At 40.7% G+C, this 24,260-nt stretch overlaps 1 pseudogene; it reads right to left on the reverse strand.

Moving 5' to 3' along the window:
* Nucleotides 1-14,011: 14,011 nt before the first annotated feature.
* LOC127957181 (gastrula zinc finger protein XlCGF7.1-like) lies at nt 14,012-18,135 on the reverse strand (annotated as a pseudogene).
* Between the last annotated feature and the right edge of the window lie 6,125 nt (nt 18,136-24,260).

The raw sequence follows: 24,260 nt of genomic DNA on the forward strand, positions 1-24,260 counted from the left end.
GTTAGCAGTAATGAGGAAGTGATCAGAGGTGTGCAGTGGAGCAACTGAAGATGTGTCCACAGAGCAACAGCGTGTGTAGATGAGGTCTAGTTGGTTGCCCGATTTGTGAGTCACTGTAGTGGACACTAGCTTGAGATCAAATGAGGTGAGCAGAGTTTTGAAGTCAGCAGCCTGGGGTTTATCTAGGTGGATGTTGAAGTCACCAATTAGTACCAGAGGAGTACCATCTTCAGGAAAGTTTGATAGCAGCACATCCAACTCCTCCAAGAAGTTTCCCAGTTGACCTGGAGGACGATAAATGACCAAAAAGTGGATTTTAACAGGGTGGGTTACAGTAATGGCATGTGATTCAAATGAACCAGTACCTGTAGGTGATGGCTGAAGATCAAATGTCCATTCTTTGGATATAAGGAGACCCGTACCTCCACCCCTCCCAGTGGTACGAGGAGTGTGGGAACAAGTGAAATTAGTGGAGAGGGCTGCAGGGGTGGCAGTATCTTCAGGTTTGATCCAAGTCTCTGTCAGTGCCATGAGGTTGATACCGGAATGAGTAGCAATAGAAGAAATGAAGTCTGCTTTGTTAACTGCAGACTGGCAGTTCCAGAGACCAACTGGAATAGAGAGCATAGTAGTAGAGGTCAGAGGGACATGGTGTAGGTTTGTCACACAGGCCTTCCTGCAACGTACATAGCATGCTCTCCGAGTGTTAGTAGTGATAGTAGAGATCTGAAAGCACATAGTGACTATAAGTGTAAGATATTTGAGAACAAACTATACAAAGAGTGGGGAAAAAAAAGAGAAAAGCAATACTCAAGTGCCCTGCCGGTGTCCTTGCTCGGTGGAGTCGCGCAGGTAGAGTCGATTGTCTTTACAATCGACGTTGATGTTGATAGTGTTGAAATTATTCAGCCAAGTGATGATATCTCAGATCATTATTTAGTTCTGTGTAAACTTCATATAGCCAAAATTGTAAATTCTACTTCTTGTTACAAGTATCAAAGAACCATCACTTCTACCACAAAAGACTGCTTTTTAAGTTATCTTCCTGATGTATCCGAATTCCTTAGCATATCCAAAACCTCAGAACAACTTGATGATGTAACAGAAACTATGGACTCTCTCTTTTCTAGCACTTTAAATACAGTTGCTCCTTTACGCTTAAGGAAGGTTAAGGAAAACAGTTTGACACCATGGTATAATGAGCATACTCGCACCCTAAAGAGAGCAGCCCGAAAAATGGAGCGCAGCTGGAGGAAAACAAAACTAGAGGTATTTCGTATTGCTTGGCGGGAAAGTAGCATATCCTATAGAAAAGCATTAAAAACTGCTAGATCTGATTACTTTTCTTCTCTTTTAGAAGAAAACAAACATAACCCCAGGTATTTATTCAATACAGTGGCTAAATTAACGAAAAATAAAGCCTCAACAAGTGTTGACATTTCCCAACACCACAACAGTAATGACTTTATGAACTACTTTACTTCTAAAATCGATACTATTAGAGATAAAATTGCAACCATTCAGTCGTCAGCTACCGTATCACATCAGACAGTGCACTATAGACCCCCTGAGGAACAGTTCCACTCATTCTCTACTATAGGAATGGAAGAATTGTATAAACTTGTTAAATCATCTAAACCAACAACATGTATGTTAGACCCTATACCATCTAAGCTCTTAAAAGAGGTGCTTCCAGAAGTCATAGGTCCTCTTCTGACTATTATTAATTCCTCATTGTCATTAGGATATGTCCCCAAAACCTTCAAACTGGCTGTTATTAAGCCTCTCATAAAAAAGCCACAACTTGACCCCAGAGAACTTGTTAATTATAGACCAATCTCGAATCTCCCTTTTCTGTCCAAGATACTAGAAAAGGTGGTATCCTCACAATTATATTCCTTCTTAGAGAATAATGGTATATGCGAGGATTTCCAGTCAGGATTTAGACCGTATCATAGTACTGAGACTGCTCTCCTTAGAGTTACAAATGATCTGCTCTTATCATCTGATCGTGGGTGTATCTCTCTATTAGTTTTATTGGATCTTAGTGCTGCGTTTGACACAATTGACCACAACATTCTTTTGCATAGACTTGAACACTTTGTTGGCATCAGTGGAAGTGCATTAGCATGGTTTAAATCGTACTTATATGACCGCCATCAGTTCGTAGCAGTGAATGAAGATGTATCATATCGATCACAAGTTCAGTATGGAGTACCTCAAGGCTCAGTACTAGGGCCGCTACTCTTCACGCTTTATATGTTACCCTTGGGAGATATCATCAGGAAACATGGTGTTAGCTTTCACTGTTATGCTGATGATACGCAGCTCTATATTTCCTCGCAGCCTGGTGAAACACACCAATTTGAAAAACTAATGGAATGCATAGTCGATATAAAAAATTGGATGACGAGTAATTACTTACTGCTAAATTCAGAAAAAACAGAGGTGTTAATCATAGGGCCTAAAAACTCTGCTTGTAATAACCTAGAACACTGTCTAAGACTTGATGGTTGCTCTGTCAATTCTTCGTCATCAGTTAGGAACCTAGGTGTGCTACTTGAACGCAATCTTTCCTTAGAAAGCCACGTTTCTAGCATTTGTAAAACTGCATTTTTCCATCTCAAAAATATATCTAAATTACGGCCTATGCTCTCAATGTCAAATGCAGAAATGTTAATCCATGCATTTATGACTTCAAGGTTAGACTATTGTAATGCTTTATTGGGTGGTTGTTCTGCACACTTGGTAAACAAACTACAGCTAGTCCAAAATGCAGCAGCAAGAGTTCTTACTAGAACAAGGAAGTATGACCATATTAGCCCGGTCCTGTCCACACTGCACTGGCTCCCTATCAAACATCATATAGATTTTAAAATATTGCTTTATTACTTATTAAGCCCTGAATGGTTTAGCACCTCAGTATTTGAATGAGCTCCTTTTACATTATACTCCTCTACGTCTGCGGGCGGCAGATCCTTTTCCTATTTGGCGCCTAAACTCTGGAATAACCTACCTAACATTGTTCGGGAGGCAGACACACTCTTGCAGTTTAAATCTAGATTAAAGACCCATCTCTTTAACCTGGCATACACATAACATACTAATATGCTTTTAATATCCAAATCCGTTAAAGGATTTTTAGGCTGCATTAATTAGGTAAACCGGAACCGGAAACACTTCACATAACACCGTACTTTCTACATCATTAGAAGAATGGCATCTACGCTAATATTTGTCTGTTTCTCTCTTGTTCCGAGGTCACCGTGGCCACCAGATCCAGTCTGTGTCCAGATCAGAGGGTCACTGCAGTCACCCGGATCCAGTACGTATCCAGACCAGATGGTGGATCAGCACCTAGAAAGGACCTCTACTGCCCTGAAAGACAGCGGAGACCAGGACAACTAGAGCCCCAGATACAGATCCCCTGTAAAGACCTTGTCTCAGAGGAGCACCAGGACAAGACCACAGGAAACAGATGATTCTTCTGCACAATCTGACTTTGCTGCAGCCTGGAATTGAACTACTGGTTTTCGTCCGGTCAGAGGAGAACTGACCCCCCAACTGAGCCTGGTTTCTCCCAAGGTTTTTTTCTCCATTCTGTCACAGATGGAGTTTCAGTTCCTTGCCGCTGTCGCCTCTGGCTTGCTTAGTTGGGGTCACTTCATCTACAGCGATATCATTGACTTAATTGCAAATAAAAACAGACACTATTTCAACTGAACAAAGATGACATAACTGAATTCAATGATGAACTGCCTTTAACTATCATTTTGCATTATTGAGACACTGTTTTCCAAATGAATGTTGTTCAGTGCTTTGACGCAATGTATTTTGTTTAAAGCACTATATAAATAAAGGTGATTGATTGATTGATTTACACTCGTCGGTCTTCACATGAGGGTTGCCGCGACCGCTGCGAAACCTAGTGCTTTGTATTAGCCTGATTACCTGTGATTGAAGTCAGCTGGACACGCCTCACTATTTAGCAAAATAGTAATAAGCTATGTAAAATAGACATAAGCTATGTAACAGTTCATTTCATTCACGAACGACATGTATCCGTTCATTCAGCTCGTTCACGAATGACGTGTTTCAGTTGAGTAATTTCAGACTCAAAATGAAACTCGTTCATTGCAGGGCGTATTCGTTCACTACATTGAACAAATCACATACTCTGTCACATCTCATACTCGAAGGCTATTGGCTCGAGGTTGAGTAATTCTGAGAGGATAAAATGGTTGTTACCCGGTTCACTGAGCTGCGCATGTGCTACTAATAGCGCCGCGCTGCTGTGGAGGGAGGAACTTCACTGAACGAGAAATATGAGTCAGTGGACGATTCGTTCACCTAAAAGATTCGTTCAAAATGAACGATATGTTCACGAACGACACATCACTACCATGCGTTCTCAGCTGTACCCCAAGCTCAACATCACTTACTTCTTTCCTATACGATGGCACAGTTTGCTTCCAGCTGACAGAGTGTTTGGAAGGATTGAGCAAGATATCCAGAAGCATACAACTATTCTGTTGCCAGAAGAGTAGAACAACATTTTGCTGAAGCATGGCACTGTCTATCAATATGGAAAGGACTGGCAGTGCTAGGACTTCAAAGAGGCAGCAGCCAGGTTCACAACAACTCAGAGATAATTCAAAATAACTGAAGCAAGAGTGCTGCAAATCTCTGGAGATAAGCAGGGGCTAAAGCCTGCTTTTGCTGGTGAATTTTGCCAGCACTCTGTGCTGAAGCGGGGAAAGAAGTGGTTTCAGTTCAAGCCGGCTCTTCTTCCGGATGTGAACTGCGTCAATGAAGCAAAGAGGACTGATGTCTTGAAGCTGCTGGGTGAGTTGGGAGCACCAAAAGCTGTACAAGAGTTCTATGAAAAGGTGTCTGAGAGATGTCCTCTTTTTGCACAGTTCTGTTTTAATTGCTTGTGTAAGCAATTGTAAGCTATTTTCTAATTCACAAAGAGGTCAAGTCCTATTTTTATTGTTATCTTAATGTCGCTTTAAATTTAATGAATTAATTTATTCTCTGATATGCAGTTTATATTGGAACATTATATTGGAATTGTTTGGGCCTGTAGTGTGTTCGCCGTTATTATCAGCTGTTCATAAGATGGATTGCCTGAGGGAAGAAACTGGTCCTGTGTCTGGTCGTTCTAGTGCTCAGTGCTCTGTAGCGTCGACCAGATGGCAACAGTTCAAAGAGGGAGTGTGCTGGATGTGAGGGGTCAAGAGTGATTTTGACACCCTTTTTCTCACTCTGGATAAGTACAGTTCTTGAATAGATGGGAGAGTTGAACCGATGATTCGCTCAGCAGTCCGGACTACTCTCTGTAGTCTTCTGAGGTCAGATTTAGAAGCTGAGCTGAACCAGACAGTTACTGAAGTGCAGAGGATGGATTCAATGATGGTGGAGTAGAACTGTTTCAGCAGCTCCTGTGGCAGGTTAAACTTCCTCAGCTGGCGAAGGAAGTACAACCTCTGCTGGGCCTTTTTTACGATGGAGTCAATGTGAATGTCCCACTTCAGGTCCTGAGAGATGGTGGTTCCCAGGAACCTGAATGACTCCACTGCAGTCACAGTGCTGTTCATGATGGTGAGTGGGGGGAGTGCAGGGGGGTTTCTCCTGAAGTCCACGATCATCTCCACTGTTTTGAGGGTGTTAAGCTCCAGGTTGTTGAGACTGCACCAGACAGCCAGCTCTTTTACCTCCTGTCTGTAAGCAGACTCGTCAACGTCCTGAATGAGGCCGATGAGTGTGGTGTCATCTGCAAACTTCAGGAGCTTGACAGAGGGGTCCTTAGATGTGCAATCGTTGGTGTACAGGGAGAAGAGCAGTGGGGAGAGAACACAGCCCTGGGGAGCTCCGGTGCTGATTGTACGGGTGCTGGATGTGTATTTTCCCAGCCTCACTAGCTGCTGCCTGTCTGTCAGGAAGCTGTTGATCCACTGACAGACTGAGGTGGGCACGGAGAGCTGATTTAGTTTGGGCAGGAGGAGGTTTGGGATGATCGTGTTGAAGGCCGAGCTGAAGTCCACAAACAGGATCCTCACATAAGTCCCCGGTCTGTCTAGGTGTTGCAGAACATAATGCAGTCCAATGTTTACTGCATCGTCCACAGACCTGTTTGCTCTGTAGGCAAACTGAAGAGGATCCAGGAAGGGCCCAGTGATGTCCTTCAGGTGGGCCAGCACCAGTTTTTCAAATGACTTCATGACTACAGACGTTAGAGCCACAGGCCTGTAGTCATTTAGTCCTGTAATTTTGGGTTTCTTAGGGATGGGGATGATGGTGGAACGTTTGAGGCATGAAGGGACTTCGCACAGCTCCAGCGATCTGTTGAAGATCTGTGTGAAGATGGGGGCCAGCTGGTCAGCACAGGATTTCAGACAGGCTGGTGTAACACAATCTGGGCCTGGTGCTTTTTTCCTTTTCTGCTTCCGGAAGACCTGGCGCACCGCATCCTCGCTGATCTGAATTGCAGGTGTGGGGGAGAGGGGGGATGCAGGAAGTGTGAATGGTGAGAGTGCTTGATTGGAGAGGTGTTCAGGATGGGTTGCAGGAGCTGTTAATGGTGTGAACGGTAGTTTGGAGAGGCATTCAGGGCTAGCTGGAATCACCAGTAGTTCAGTCTTCGTAAGGTTAAGCTGAAGGTGATGGTCATTCATCCAGCTAGAAATGTCACTCAGACAGGCTGAAATGCGAGCAGCTACCGTCGGATCATCTGGCTGGAATGAGAAGTAGAGCTGGGTGTCATCAGCATAGCAGTGATAAGAAAAGCCATGCTTCTGAATGACAGATCCTAAAGATGTCATGAAGATGGAGAAGAGAAGTGGTCCAAGTACTGAGCCTTGAGGAACCCCAGTAGCAAGGTGGTGTGACTTTGAAACATCACCCCTCCAAGACTGAAGGATCTGTCAGAGAGGTAGGACTTAACCCACAGGAGAGCAGTTCCAGAGATTCCCATCTTTCTGAGGGTGGACAGGAGAATCTGGTGATTAACAGTGTCAAAAGCAGCAGACAGGTCCAGTAAGATGAGTACCGAGGATTTTGAAGCTGCTCTTGCTAGTCGCAGGGCTTCAGTAACCGAGAGCAGAGCAGTCTCAGTTGAGTGGCCACTTTTGAAGCCAGATTGGTTGTTGTCCAGGAGGTTGTTCTGTCCAAGGAACATAGAAAGCTGGTTGAACACAGCCCGCTCAAGTGTCTTTGCAATGAATGGAAGAAGGGATACCGGTCTGTAGTTTTCAAGAAGCGCTGGATTTAGAGATGGTTTCTTGAGCAGTGGGCTTACCCGAGCCTGCTTGAATGCTATGGGAAATGTTTCAGAGTTGATAATGTGAGTAAGTGAAGGTATGACTGAAGAAGAGATTGCTTGAAGGAGGTGAGTGGGGATAGGATCAAGTGGACAAGTAGTAGGATGATTGGACAGGAGAATTTTGGAGACGTCCATCTCTGAGAGTGGGGAGAAGGAGGATAAAGAGTGTGCATCGGTCATTGTGAAGTTTTCCTCAGTCTGCGGTGTGGAGAATTGGTCACTGATGGATCTTGTCTTATTTGTGAAGAGAGCTGCAAAGTCGTCCGCTGTAAGAGTCGATGGAGGAGGTGGAGGTGGCGGATTAAGAAGAGAAGAGAAAGTCTTGAAGAGTGTCCGAGCGTCACAGCAGCTGTTCATTTTTTTGTGGTAGTAGGATGTTTTAGCTGTGAAGACATTTGCAGAGAAGGAAGAGAGGAGAGACTGATACACACTGAGGTCCGTAGAGTTTTTTGATTTCTGCCATTTCCTCTCTGCAGCCCTGAGTTTAGAGCAATGTTCACGGAGAACCTCGGACAGCCAGGGGGCAGATGGGGCAGTGCGTGCTGGTCTAGACAACAGTGGGCAAAAGTTGTCCAAGCAAGATGTTAAAGTGGAGCAAAGAGTGTACGTAGCACTGTTCGTGTCCAGAGCAGAAAACTGAGAGAATGGAAGAGAGGATGAAACCACAGCAGATAGGCGAGATGGAGAGAGTAAGCGTAAGTTCCGTTGAAAGGTGACCTGCGTTGGAGTGTGTGCCACTTCAGGAGTAAGTTCTAGGTTAGCAGTAATGAGGAAGTGATCAGAGGTGTGCAGTGGAGCAACTGAAGATGTGTCCACAGAGCAACAGCGTGTGTAGATGAGGTCTAGTTGGTTGCCCGATTTGTGAGTCACTGTAGTGGACACTAGCTTGAGATCAAATGAGGTGAGCAGAGTTTTGAAGTCAGCAGCCTGGGGTTTATCTAGGTGGATGTTGAAGTCACCAATTAGTACCAGAGGAGTACCATCTTCAGGAAAGTTTGATAGCAGCACATCCAACTCCTCCAAGAAGTTTCCCAGTTGACCTGGAGGACGATAAATGACCAAAAAGTGGATTTTAACAGGGTGGGTTACAGTAATGGCATGTGATTCAAATGAACCAGTACCTGTAGGTGATGGCTGAAGATCAAATGTCCATTCTTTGGATATAAGGAGACCCGTACCTCCACCCCTCCCAGTGGTACGAGGAGTGTGGGAACAAGTGAAATTAGTGGAGAGGGCTGCAGGGGTGGCAGTATCTTCAGGTTTGATCCAAGTCTCTGTCAGTGCCATGAGGTTGATACCGGAATGAGTAGCAATAGAAGAAATGAAGTCTGCTTTGTTAACTGCAGACTGGCAGTTCCAGAGACCAACTGGAATAGAGAGCATAGTAGTAGAGGTCAGAGGGACATGGTGTAGGTTTGTCACACAGGCCTTCCTGCAACGTACATAGCATGCTCTCCGAGTGTTAGTAGTGATAGTAGAGATCTGAAAGCACATAGTGACTATAAGTGTAAGATATTTGAGAACAAACTATACAAAGAGTGGGGAAAAAAAAGAGAAAAGCAATACTCAAGTGCCCTGCCGGTGTCCTTGCTCGGTGGAGTCGCGCAGGTAGAGTCGATTGTCTTTACAATCGACGTTGATGTTGATAGTGTTGAAATTATTCAGCCAAGTGATGATATCTCAGATCATTATTTAGTTCTGTGTAAACTTCATATAGCCAAAATTGTAAATTCTACTTCTTGTTACAAGTATCAAAGAACCATCACTTCTACCACAAAAGACTGCTTTTTAAGTTATCTTCCTGATGTATCCGAATTCCTTAGCATATCCAAAACCTCAGAACAACTTGATGATGTAACAGAAACTATGGACTCTCTCTTTTCTAGCACTTTAAATACAGTTGCTCCTTTACGCTTAAGGAAGGTTAAGGAAAACAGTTTGACACCATGGTATAATGAGCATACTCGCACCCTAAAGAGAGCAGCCCGAAAAATGGAGCGCAGCTGGAGGAAAACAAAACTAGAGGTATTTCGTATTGCTTGGCGGGAAAGTAGCATATCCTATAGAAAAGCATTAAAAACTGCTAGATCTGATTACTTTTCTTCTCTTTTAGAAGAAAACAAACATAACCCCAGGTATTTATTCAATACAGTGGCTAAATTAACGAAAAATAAAGCCTCAACAAGTGTTGACATTTCCCAACACCACAACAGTAATGACTTTATGAACTACTTTACTTCTAAAATCGATACTATTAGAGATAAAATTGCAACCATTCAGTCGTCAGCTACCGTATCACATCAGACAGTGCACTATAGACCCCCTGAGGAACAGTTCCACTCATTCTCTACTATAGGAATGGAAGAATTGTATAAACTTGTTAAATCATCTAAACCAACAACATGTATGTTAGACCCTATACCATCTAAGCTCTTAAAAGAGGTGCTTCCAGAAGTCATAGGTCCTCTTCTGACTATTATTAATTCCTCATTGTCATTAGGATATGTCCCCAAAACCTTCAAACTGGCTGTTATTAAGCCTCTCATAAAAAAGCCACAACTTGACCCCAGAGAACTTGTTAATTATAGACCAATCTCGAATCTCCCTTTTCTGTCCAAGATACTAGAAAAGGTGGTATCCTCACAATTATATTCCTTCTTAGAGAATAATGGTATATGCGAGGATTTCCAGTCAGGATTTAGACCGTATCATAGTACTGAGACTGCTCTCCTTAGAGTTACAAATGATCTGCTCTTATCATCTGATCGTGGGTGTATCTCTCTATTAGTTTTATTGGATCTTAGTGCTGCGTTTGACACAATTGACCACAACATTCTTTTGCATAGACTTGAACACTTTGTTGGCATCAGTGGAAGTGCATTAGCATGGTTTAAATCGTACTTATATGACCGCCATCAGTTCGTAGCAGTGAATGAAGATGTATCATATCGATCACAAGTTCAGTATGGAGTACCTCAAGGCTCAGTACTAGGGCCGCTACTCTTCACGCTTTATATGTTACCCTTGGGAGATATCATCAGGAAACATGGTGTTAGCTTTCACTGTTATGCTGATGATACGCAGCTCTATATTTCCTCGCAGCCTGGTGAAACACACCAATTTGAAAAACTAATGGAATGCATAGTCGATATAAAAAATTGGATGACGAGTAATTACTTACTGCTAAATTCAGAAAAAACAGAGGTGTTAATCATAGGGCCTAAAAACTCTGCTTGTAATAACCTAGAACACTGTCTAAGACTTGATGGTTGCTCTGTCAATTCTTCGTCATCAGTTAGGAACCTAGGTGTGCTACTTGAACGCAATCTTTCCTTAGAAAGCCACGTTTCTAGCATTTGTAAAACTGCATTTTTCCATCTCAAAAATATATCTAAATTACGGCCTATGCTCTCAATGTCAAATGCAGAAATGTTAATCCATGCATTTATGACTTCAAGGTTAGACTATTGTAATGCTTTATTGGGTGGTTGTTCTGCACACTTGGTAAACAAACTACAGCTAGTCCAAAATGCAGCAGCAAGAGTTCTTACTAGAACAAGGAAGTATGACCATATTAGCCCGGTCCTGTCCACACTGCACTGGCTCCCTATCAAACATCATATAGATTTTAAAATATTGCTTTATTACTTATTAAGCCCTGAATGGTTTAGCACCTCAGTATTTGAATGAGCTCCTTTTACATTATACTCCTCTACGTCTGCGGGCGGCAGATCCTTTTCCTATTTGGCGCCTAAACTCTGGAATAACCTACCTAACATTGTTCGGGAGGCAGACACACTCTTGCAGTTTAAATCTAGATTAAAGACCCATCTCTTTAACCTGGCATACACATAACATACTAATATGCTTTTAATATCCAAATCCGTTAAAGGATTTTTAGGCTGCATTAATTAGGTAAACCGGAACCGGAAACACTTCACATAACACCGTACTTTCTACATCATTAGAAGAATGGCATCTACGCTAATATTTGTCTGTTTCTCTCTTGTTCCGAGGTCACCGTGGCCACCAGATCCAGTCTGTGTCCAGATCAGAGGGTCACTGCAGTCACCCGGATCCAGTACGTATCCAGACCAGATGGTGGATCAGCACCTAGAAAGGACCTCTACTGCCCTGAAAGACAGCGGAGACCAGGACAACTAGAGCCCCAGATACAGATCCCCTGTAAAGACCTTGTCTCAGAGGAGCACCAGGACAAGACCACAGGAAACAGATGATTCTTCTGCACAATCTGACTTTGCTGCAGCCTGGAATTGAACTACTGGTTTTCGTCCGGTCAGAGGAGAACTGACCCCCCAACTGAGCCTGGTTTCTCCCAAGGTTTTTTTCTCCATTCTGTCACAGATGGAGTTTCAGTTCCTTGCCGCTGTCGCCTCTGGCTTGCTTAGTTGGGGTCACTTCATCTACAGCGATATCATTGACTTAATTGCAAATAAAAACAGACACTATTTCAACTGAACAAAGATGACATAACTGAATTCAATGATGAACTGCCTTTAACTATCATTTTGCATTATTGAGACACTGTTTTCCAAATGAATGTTGTTCAGTGCTTTGACGCAATGTATTTTGTTTAAAGCACTATATAAATAAAGGTGATTGATTGATTGATTTACACTCGTCGGTCTTCACATGAGGGTTGCCGCGACCGCTGCGAAACCTAGTGCTTTGTATTAGCCTGATTACCTGTGATTGAAGTCAGCTGGACACGCCTCACTATTTAGCAAAATAGTAATAAGCTATGTAAAATAGACATAAGCTATGTAACAGTTCATTTCATTCACGAACGACATGTATCCGTTCATTCAGCTCGTTCACGAATGACGTGTTTCAGTTGAGTAATTTCAGACTCAAAATGAAACTCGTTCATTGCAGGGCGTATTCGTTCACTACATTGAACAAATCACATACTCTGTCACATCTCATACTCGAAGGCTATTGGCTCGAGGTTGAGTAATTCTGAGAGGATAAAATGGTTGTTACCCGGTTCACTGAGCTGCGCATGTGCTACTAATAGCGCCGCGCTGCTGTGGAGGGAGGAACTTCACTGAACGAGAAATATGAGTCAGTGGACGATTCGTTCACCTAAAAGATTCGTTCAAAATGAACGATATGTTCACGAACGACACATCACTACCATGCGTTCTCAGCTGTACCCCAAGCTCAACATCACTTACTTCTTTCCTATACGATGGCACAGTTTGCTTCCAGCTGACAGAGTGTTTGGAAGGATTGAGCAAGATATCCAGAAGCATACAACTATTCTGTTGCCAGAAGAGTAGAACAACATTTTGCTGAAGCATGGCACTGTCTATCAATATGGAAAGGACTGGCAGTGCTAGGACTTCAAAGAGGCAGCAGCCAGGTTCACAACAACTCAGAGATAATTCAAAATAACTGAAGCAAGAGTGCTGCAAATCTCTGGAGATAAGCAGGGGCTAAAGCCTGCTTTTGCTGGTGAATTTTGCCAGCACTCTGTGCTGAAGCGGGGAAAGAAGTGGTTTCAGTTCAAGCCGGCTCTTCTTCCGGATGTGAACTGCGTCAATGAAGCAAAGAGGACTGATGTCTTGAAGCTGCTGGGTGAGTTGGGAGCACCAAAAGCTGTACAAGAGTTCTATGAAAAGGTGTCTGAGAGATGTCCTCTTTTTGCACAGTTCTGTTTTAATTGCTTGTGTAAGCAATTGTAAGCTATTTTCTAATTCACAAAGAGGTCAAGTCCTATTTTTATTGTTATCTTAATGTCGCTTTAAATTTAATGAATTAATTTATTCTCTGATATGCAGTTTATATTGGAACATTATATTGGAATTGTTTGGGCCTTTTACATTTTTTTTAAAATTAAATTTAGAATACCTGTTTTGTGCACTGAATTGTTTTATACTTGAATTTTACATTAAATTATTACTTTACACTGCTTAAGTCTTATAAGCTTCTTATACAAAATGCACAGAAATTGACGTTTAAGAATGTAGCTCTGTTCTACTTGATTATACAATAAACCTCGGTTAAGTTTTTTTATACTAGATGCACATAGCACATTATGATATTGGTGAGCATTGTAAGTATTTATGTTTTTATATAGACTGTTATTTTACACTTCAAAAAAATTCAGAATGTTTTGCACTGTTCTTACATACATACTTGATTATACTGAATCGAATATGCATTGTTTACAACAATGTTTGCGATGTTTACATAGTTCAACTTATAAATCCCAAATATCAGAAATGACGTTATTGTTAAGATTTTATTGATGTCAATGTAATGTTACTGACTTAATGCACTTACTTGGATAGATTTATGTATTTTTTATTTAATGTTTGTGCAACATTTGTTTTTTGAATTGTTAAAATAAATGTACTGCTATTTTTGCCAATGTGGTTATACTTTGTGAATCTTTCTTTTACACACACATATATAAATATATATATATATATATATATATATATATTTACCCTGTAAAGAGGTTTGTCTACTGTTTCGTTTTGAAACGATTATGCTCTAATCTTTTTCAGTGTTTCTAGTAACATTTTGAGTGATTTTTCAAATATTTGCTATGTCCTATCCCAAAGAGGTGGATTAAGAGGTTTTTGTGAAAAAAGCACAAGTGGATTTAGCTGGTTTTAATGCAAAAGAAAATCTAATTTGTTAAAAAAAAACTCACTGAATTGACTGAAGTGACAGTTTTGAAAAAAAAGTTATTTTATTCACTGACTAATAACCTTATCAGTACCTTTAAAACAAAACTAATGAACGTGAACACAGGAGCCTGATAAAAAAATGCTCATTTAAAGAAAATAAGTCTGATGGATTTACAGGTTTTTGCATCTGAACTCTTCATATACAGCCATTACAATGAAATGTTATATCAATTGCTTCTTTATATTTTCATTTTAACATATAGATAAATTGAAAACAGACCAAAGATTACCCGTTAGATTTACCCAAAACGAATTATATGTAATGTTTAACCACTAAAGAGACATCAGAGCCAGCGGCACATATCAGAAGGTCTAGCCGAGTTGAGGCTGCTCTCTGCGGATACATGATCACTGAGCTCCTCCTGACCGTCTCCGAAATCGGCGAAACACATTTTTAAATAGGCGCTGTCTTTATAAATAAACCATAGATTTGAGTTTTAAACAATTACATTCTCGTCTGAAATACTTTTAAAATTACATTTCATGACACAATAACAGTAATATTTTGAAAATTATCAGAATAAATGGTGGTTGAACTCAACCAATGCTGCGTGAACTCAACCAATCAGCATGTTTCGCGCCCAAGTCCCTCCCCCGAAAGTTCCAGAACTTTGAAAAAGTACCACCTCGCCAGCAGGGACTTTTTTTTACCCAGAACTTTATTTAGTTCCTGTGGTGGAAAAACACAGAGTACCTGCACAAATTACCTAGTTCCTTTGTAAATGTCAGAATTAAATGTTCCCTCCTGGTGGAATGACCTCCCCAACTCAATACAAGCAGCTGATTCCTTAGCCATCTTCAAGAATCGGCTTAAAACACATCTCTTCCATCTTTATTTGACAATCTAACTTTAACACTCACTATTCTAATTCTATTCTTTAAAAAAAAATCTAACTACCTTTCTAATCTTTTTGTATTCTATTTTCTTTTCATTTATTATGCAATTTTATATGTGTGTGTGTGTGTGTATAAAGACCTCTAACTAGCTTGCTCTATTCTTTTTATTTATTATCTTATTTAAAATCCCATGCTACGTGTACTGTGTTAACCTAACTGAGACTCGTTATAGCACTTACATATCATTGCTCTTTTTTGTTGTTTTTGATTGCTTCCACTGTCTTCATTTGTAAGTCGCTTTGGATAAAAGCGTCTGCTAAATGAATAAATGTACTAAATGTAAATGTAATAACGTTCATTGACCACAGAATAAAGATCCAACAGTAACTGAAGTCAGTAAGACTGCAGTTATCATGTCTGTAAGTTCAGTTCAAACATACAGTATAAAACAATCTTCACATTATACTTCAGCTTCACATCACAGAAATGATGAATGAACTTCCACTGCTTCACGAATCCATCATCTATTATCAAGTTATTTCAATCTCAAGGTCTCAGGGCAAACATTTGCTATCTGAATAGGGATTTTAAGTTGATCTAAATCTCACCGTACAAGTGATACATGCATTATAAGACAAGTGAATATAATATAAGACTAAAACACAAATATATCATATCTTGAAGCAAAATGATACACAAGAATAAACCTTTCTGACATTGTTCTTTAGGGAGGAACTCTATCTTTGAGTTGATCTGAATCACAGTTAAATCTGCTGGTTTTGAAGATGAAGATTAACTTTATTCACTGCGAAAACATTAAATAATGTTTCTTTGTCAAGTCACTTGTAATGACAGATTCATCAGATATTTTATTGCTTGATGCATCGTTGTGTCACGTGGTGAGGAGCTGAAAGTACTGGATCTGAAGATAATACTGATTGGTTTTTGTATGACTGTGTAGAGAAGATGAATGTTTGAAACACTTCCCACATTCAGTTCAGTGATATAGTTTCTTTACAGTATGGATCCTCTCGTGTGTTTTAAACAGTTTTCTGAAGTTAAAGTCTTGTCACGCTCAAAGCACATGTACTCTTTCACACCAGTGTGTGTTTTCTGATGTACTTTCAAATATTTTAGAAATGAAAAACTCTTTCCACACAAATGACATGAATGTGGTTTCTCCTTTGAATGAACTCTCAGGTGATTCTTCAGACCTGAAGCTCTCAAAAATGTTTTGCTGCATTGAACGCATGCATGCAGTTTCTCTCTAGTGTGGATGTTCATGTGTTCATTAAGGTTTGATGATCGTGAGAAACTCTTTCCACACTGATCACAAGTGAAAGGTTTCTCTCCAGAATGAACTCTAGTGTGCTCTGTAAGGTGCCTTTTAAGTGTGAAACTCTTCCCGCACTGATCACATGTGTACGGTTTCACTCCAGTGTGGATCTTCTCATGTCTTTTCAGTTCTCTTAGCCGACGGAATCTCTTGTCACAGTATGAACACTTGTATGGTTTCTCTCCAGTGTGGATGTTCATGTGCTCCTTAAGGCTTGATGATTGAGTGAAGCTCTTCCCACATTGATCACATGTGTATGGTTTCTCGCGATTATGAACTCTCATGTGAAGCAAAAGTTGATGTTTGAATGAGAAACCCTTTCCACACTGAGTGCAGTTGAAAGATTTATTGGCCATTTCATTTAAATCTTCCTGTTTGCAACTCCGTTGTTTTTCTCCAGTTTTAACATGATTTTTCTCTTCAACTTCAATAATTTCTTCATTTTCTTCAATCAACTCTGAAATAAAAAAGTGAAAAAGGTTTGTAAACTCTGTAACTGATTAAGACGACAACTGCTATAGCACATTTTTGTAATTTATCAATCTTTGTAGGGTTGATGTTTTTTTTTTAAACATTATAGGCACAAATAACATGTTTCTATAGGAAGAACTATTAAATATTTTTAATCAACTAGGCAATTATCCAACATAATGCTATTGAAAAAGTACCCTATTACAACAAATCTAAATCTGCTCGAAAATTTATAACCATCTGCATTATTAATAATGAAGAAAAAACAAAGACCTGTTTGCTCTTCAGAATCTTCTGTGCATTTCATTCTACAGGATTTGTGTAAAGAGCTTCATTGAATAAGAGTCTGTGTGTGTGGAAGAAGCAGATTTGACACAAACAACATGGTTAGCATTAACATTTCATCTTTTAATTATCATTAAAACCATATTAGATTACTGCAATTTGAACAACTTGCGATAAGTATTGTCCAGCAAAAAGCTTAGCTTTCAGTAACAGTCTCCGGTGCACACAGCACACAGAGTAGTTTAGTTTTAGGTAAACTTCCTCAGATTTCCCCTGCTCAGGGAGTAATGAACACTGTGTAGGGATCATGTCATTGGAGACACAGTTCATGCACAGAGCTCACTTCTAACGAGCTGATTATCTGAATCAGGTGTGTTAACAAAGAGAGACATTAAAAATGTGCTGAGCTGAAGGTCACGAGGATTGGAATTGAGAACTGCTGACCTAAAGGAAATGTTCTTAAATGGCAATGTTGTTTTGTCCACAGAGGTTACAGAAACAGCTGTAATTCAGCTTGTCCGTAAGTGCCACCTGCTGTAAGAGTGGATTTGCCAAGACTTTTATTTACATTCAGTCTGTGTGCAGCTTCTGTCTGGCCATTTTTTGACTGCTTGAGGAAAAAGAAGCTTAAAAAATATATCTAGAATTATTTATGGAGTAGATAAAATGCATATAATCATTTTTTAAGCAATTATCATTTTGACATTTTCTGTATTTAAAGGCTGAAGGTTTACTTTTTTATTAAACTTTTTCAAAGCTTTATTTGAACATTTACATTAGATTAGATTACATCTAAACATGCTATTAAACTGTTGTCAGTCAAGTTGTCATTTAAAATCTGGACATCATTGGTAATGTTATTGTTTTAGTGATTATGCAAACAAAGTCATTTTATTTGCTGTTTTTAAATATAAAACTTGGTGAAGTGATTTGTGTGTCGGTACTTTTTTATCATCTCCAGTAGGGACGCACTGGTTGACCGGCCATAAATCAGAACCAGTTTTTGGTAGTTTTTCAACCGATTTTTCCTGAAGTGCGCCCGCGTGCACAGACTACATTTTAATCATTTGCTATCATTTCAGTTGTGTGGAAGTATTTTGAAACAGGCACACAGGCAGCCATTCAGAGCTACATGTCTGAGGCACAGAAAGCAGGAACCAAACAGCTGTGGGTGTACTGGCGCACAAATAAGAGTCTTTCCTGCGCTCACTGATCCTCCGCGTGAGTACTGTACCTGTCCGCATCCTGCACAAGTGGAGACAGTGAAGGGACAAAACTAAAATCCTTTTTTTTTTTAAGGAAACTTGCATACACGTTTGAGAAGACAGAATTAAATGTCAGTTCTGTATAGGATGATTATTTTTATTTTACCTTAAAAATACATTGACTTAATTTCATTAAATCACCTGCTGTAGCACACTGAAAATGTTTTCACAGTTAAATAGATGTTTCATTCATCCAATTTAAAATAATGAGTAATGATTCACATCTATATTTTTTTACTTGAGCCAATAGTTATTTATTTTTCATTGGATCCTAGGAGCCATGTTGTCCAGGGTAATATGCCCCCGGTAGGTTCTCCCAAGGCAAACAGGTCTTAGGTGACGGGTCAGACTAATAGTGGTTCAATAGCCCTTTATGAATAATATAAAAACAAGGACCATGACATCGCTCATCAAGGCGCAGCCAGGGTCTGGCTCCAGGGTGGGGGCTCGAATGCGAGCGCCTGGTGGCTTGGCCTCCCCTCATGGGGCACAGCTGGGCTAAGCCCGAAAAAGGTGGGGCTGACCTACCGTGGACCCACCATCTGCGGGAGGAATCATAAGGGGCTGGTGCAATGTGGATCGGGCAGGAGTCGAAGGCAGGGGACCCAAACGACCTGATCACTGGACATGGAAACTGGCCTTAGGGATATGGAACTCTGGAGTTGCACGCGGCGAGAGGTGGTGGGCTGGTGTGGGGTTGTTCATAGCTCCCCAGCTAAGACGCCATGTGTGGGAGTTTACCCCAGTGAACGAAAGGGTCGCTTCCCTGTGCCTTCGAATAGGGGATAGGTCTCTCATTGTCATTTGTGCTTACGGGCCAAATGGCAGTGTAGAGTACCGACCTTCCTGAGGTCTTCGGGAGAGGTGCTGGAGAGTGCTCTATCCGTGGACTCTACACGGTCGAATACATGAGGATTGGCCCCCCTGATCTGAACCCGAGTGGTGTTCTGTTATTGGACTTCTGTGCAAGTCACAGTTTGTCCATAACGAACACCATGTCATCAGTGCACGTGGCACCAGGACACCCTAGGCAGGAGGTCAATGATAAACCTTTTGGTCAGTATGTCTTGGACACTCCGGTAAAGAGAGGGGCGGAGCTGTCAACTGATCACCACCTGGTGTTGAGTTGGATCCGATGGTGGGGGAGGAAGCTGGACAGACCTGGTGGACCCAAACGTATTGTGAGGGTCTGTTTGGAACGTTCATTTGGCTGAGCCCTGTCAGAGAGATTTTCAGTTCCCTCCTCCGGCAGAGCTCTGACCAGATTCTGAAGGAGGCTGGAGACATTGAGTCCGAGTGGACCATGTTCTCCTCCTCCATTGTCAATGCGGCCACTTGGCACTGTGGCCATAAGGTCTCTGGTGCCTGTTGAGGCGGCAATCCTTGAACCCACTGGGTGAACACCGGAAGTAAGGAATGCTGTCAAGCTGAAGAAGGAGACCTACCAGGCCTGGCTGGCTTGCAGGACTCCTAAGGCAGCTGATTCTGGCAAACCATACGGCGCCTCAGGAAGGGGAAGCAGAGCCCTGCCAACACTGTTTACAGTAGAGGTGGGCAACTGTTGACCTCAACTGGGGATATCGTTGGATGGTGGAATGATTACTTTGAGGATCTCCTTTATCCAACCGACATGACTTCCGTGGAGGAAGCAGAGGCTAAGGGCTCAGAGATGGACTTCACCCAAGCTGAAAATTGAGCCGATAGTCATACCTTGGATTCAGGAGTAACAATGCGGTTTTCATTCCGGTCGTGGAACACATGGACCAATTTTATACCCTCATCAGGGTGCTGGAGGGTTCATGGGAGTTTTCCCAACATGTACACATGTGTTTTGTGGGTCTAGAGAAGGCATTCGACCATGTCCCTTGAGGCCTCCTGTGGGGGGTGCTCCTGGGGTATGGGGTACAGGGCCCTCAGTTAAGGGCTGTCCGGTCCCTTTTTGACTGGAGCAGGAGCTTGGTTCCCATTGCTGGCTGTAAGTCAGACTTGTTCCCGGTGCATGTTGGACTCCAGAAGGACTGCCCTTTATCACGGGTCCTGTTCATTATTTTTATGAACAGGACTTATAGGCACAGCCAGGGGCCAGAGGATGTCCGGTTTGGGGACCACGTGATATAATCTCCGCTTTTTGCAGATGACGTTGTCATGTTGGCTTCATTGGGCCAGGACCTAAAGCATGCACTGGGATGGTTTTCATCCGAGTGTGAAATGGCTGGGATGAGAATCAGCACCTCCAAGTCCAAGGCCATGGTTCTCAGCCGGAAAAGGGTGGCATGTCCCCTTCAGGTTGGTGGAGTGCTCCTGCCTTAAGTGGAGGAATTCAAGTATCTTGGGGTCTTGTTCACGAGTGAGGGAAGGATGGAGTGGGAGATTGACAGGTGGATAGGTGCAGCTTCTGCAGTGATGCGGTCAATGTACCTGTCTGTCATGGTGAAGGAGCTGAGCTGCAAGGTGAAACTCTCGAGTTACCGGTCAATCTACGTTCCTACTCTCACCTATGGTCATGACCTGTGGGTCATGACCGAAAGGGCAAGATCCCGGATACAGGTGGCCAAAATGAGCTTTCTCCGCAGGGTGGCTGGGCGCTTCCTTAGAGATATGGTGAGGAGCTCTGCCACTCGGGAGGAGCTAAGAGTAGAGCCACTTCTCCTCCACATCGAGAGGAGCCAACTGAGGTGGCTCGGGCATCTGTTCCGGATACCTCCTGGAGGGCTTCCTGGGAAGGTGTGTTGGGCATGTCCCACCGGGAGGAGGCCCCGGGGAACACCGAGGACACACTGGCGGGACTATGTCTCTCGGCTGGCCTGGGAACGCCTCGGTATCCCCCTTGAAGAGCTGGAGGAAGTGTATAGGGAGAGGGAAGTCTGGGCATCTTTGCTTAGACTGTTGCCCCCGCGAACCAGCTCCCAGATAATGGATGGATGGATAGATGAATAAAACACTTTGCATCTTTGTTTTATTCGCACCAACATTATTTGATTTATTAACATTTTAGAATAATATATTCATATATTATACTCATACTTTTATTCGCACCAACATTATTTGATTTATTAACATTTTGGAATAAAATATTCATATATTATACTCATATTCATATAGCATACTTTCATTTAGACTCAATGGTAAATATCTTTTTTTATTTAAAACCAAATTTAAAACTAAAACAAATGCTGAATGCTCTTATTGAATGTGTGTTGATTGTGATTTGGTTTGGACTGTAGAACTATGTAATTGTTGCCTTTAATTTCACATGGTTACAGTTTATGTTTTCATTTAAGGCCAGTTCTATGTAGTTTCAACCCAATTCCAAAACAAAAGCTAAATGCTGATGTCTGTACATCTGTGTTTGTATTGAATGTAGGCTACTTACTGTGCAGTTTCTGCCGTTAATTACAGATGGTTATGGTTATTGTTTTCAATAGCCAAAAGCCAGTTTGGCCTATTAAATACCAAATAAACATCTTGTTTATGCATACTTTCCTTCTTTCTTGTTCGTTGCTTAAAGAAAAAAATAACTGAAAATCGGTATCAGAATCGGCCATGAAAAATCATGATTGCGCATCCCTAATCTCCAGCACATTAACAATACCGTGATAATACTGAAAACAGTGATAATTTTGCTCACTATAATTGTGATAAAAAATGTTCATAACGTTACATCCCTAGACTAGAGCCTTACAAATACAAAGCGTTCTCTTCATCAGAATTTTACTATATTAAAAGTACCAGTGTCAACACAGTCAACACAGAGCAGATCAATTTAAAATGTTCATTCTGTAACACTGCACTCACATGTGCTCATTTACACATTCTGTGCATTTCTGTTTTGTCTATCTTTCTATTGTTAACATCACTAACCAACTTTATTTTTCATTCTGCTTTATTTACATATAAAAACATATCCATCTAGAAATACAAAAAAAAAAAAGAATACAATGTAAATTCTTCCAAATGTAAATAAAACATGAAAAAAGCATAAACAGAAATTTGATTACATCCATCTTCGTTAACAATTACAGGTAAATAACTACACTAGAGCACATCTAAATATAGTTTTTTCTAACAGCTAAATTCAGATCAATTAAAGTAAATTATTAACATGTTATAGTTTTATATATGCAGTAATTGAAAGTGATCAGAAAATATTCTTTAAACAGCAAATAAGGAATGTAATATTTTGTAAATCTCTTCATCTGAAGAGATTTAAAATAACCCACGTGGCATACGGACTAATTATATGAACTATCAGGCAGTGTCTGTTCTAACAGTAACTAAAAAAGTAACTAAAACAGATTTTATCTGATAAAGATAAACCTTCAAAAGAGAAATAAAAAAAAAAAAAGCAGCAGCAAACTTGATATCGGTTCGTGTTCATTCCCATCACAGATAACGAGACAATCAGCAATATTATCACTGCAAACATTGAAACAATGATTCACACAGTATACAAAAACATGAAATCACTCAGACCTTAATGTATTTAAAGGAGTCATATGATATTGCCAAAAAGGACATTATTTTGTGTAGTTGGTGTAATGAAATGGTGTTTATTTAGTTTAAGGTTAAAAAAAAACATTTTCCACATACAGTATATTATTATTTCTCCTCTATGCACCATCTTCTGAAACGCATTGTTTTTTACAACATTGTTCTGAAAAGCAAGTATTAAGTATTCATCAATTCACTGTAGCCTATATATCACTGTATTGATTAATTGAGGGCATCGTTGGGGAATCTTGGAGCATGACATACAAGGACAGGGGAGTATTACAGCTCGGTCAATCTTCTTGTACATATATTAGACCAAAATGTCAAGTTTGAATAGTAAAAGCAACTGTTAAGATTGAAAATAAATGTTTAATTGTTTATCAAATTCTGTTTTAGCATGTCTAATTATTTGAATGCATAAAACAACTTAATTTATTTTTTCTTAAAGAAGCCTAATGATTTTTACCCTTAAAAAATTCTGTGCATTTAAATTTTTATTGTTATCAAATCAAGAAATGAAACTTAAAATTAAGCAAACGTTTTTGGTGAAACAAGGGGGATTTACTATTAAAGTTAATACATGGAAGAAATGTTGTGTGATTTTTCCAATGTACATCCTACTAGAGCTGCAACTAACAATTATTTTTTCTGTCGACTAATCTAACGATTATTTTTCGATTAGTCGACTAATCTAACAATAATTTTTTCGATTAGTCGACTAATCTAACAATTATTTAATATAATATTTCAACCTTTATTCATTTTCAACCTATGGGGTTGAAGTTTTTACAGTATAAAATAAATAAGAGGCAAATAAAATTATTTTACTATGGTAAATATGAGCTTATGATAGCGTTTATAATTAAACAACAGTAGCCATAAATTTACAGTTGTCTGAGACGTCATGAAATGTTCTTTAGCATCACAAACCATAAAATGTAGTCAGGGTTCTGCTATGGTTTAGCATGGTTTCCAGAGATCTGGAGCTGAATCGGGGTAGCTCGGTGGTTTGTGACTGTTTGTGACTGTTGTGTTTTAAGGGGCCGTTCACATATCACGTCTTTTGCACGCTCAAGTTAGTTATTTCCAATGTAGGCACACAATAAGCGCGCTCATAATGGAAGCTACGCGGTCGCGACACGCTTGTTTTTTCCAGGCGCGTCCGCACCGCATCGAGTTAAAAACATCTCAACTTTTCAGAATGCCGCAAGCTCAAGAATATCAGACCTGAACCAGGAAGTTGGTCACCAGATCACACGGTAACCAGTTAAAGGGACAATAAGTAACTTTTTAGGTATTTTATTATCTAAAATCAATATTTTTATTCATAAATATGCCCTCAATGGTGTACAAATACCTATGCCAATGTTTAAACTAATCCTCGTAAATGAAGAATTTATTATCTTTATATACATGGGACGGGTAGGTCGACGGAGGCTTCCATGTACTTCCGCCATCTTGCAAAACTATAATAGCAGAGAGGGACAAAAAGTACTAAGCCAACGCGTTTCCACAACGCGTTTTCGGTC

The sequence above is a fragment of the Carassius gibelio genome, chromosome B5, assembly GCF_023724105.1.
Source record: "Carassius gibelio isolate Cgi1373 ecotype wild population from Czech Republic chromosome B5, carGib1.2-hapl.c, whole genome shotgun sequence".
NCBI lineage: Eukaryota > Metazoa > Chordata > Actinopteri > Cypriniformes > Cyprinidae > Carassius > Carassius gibelio.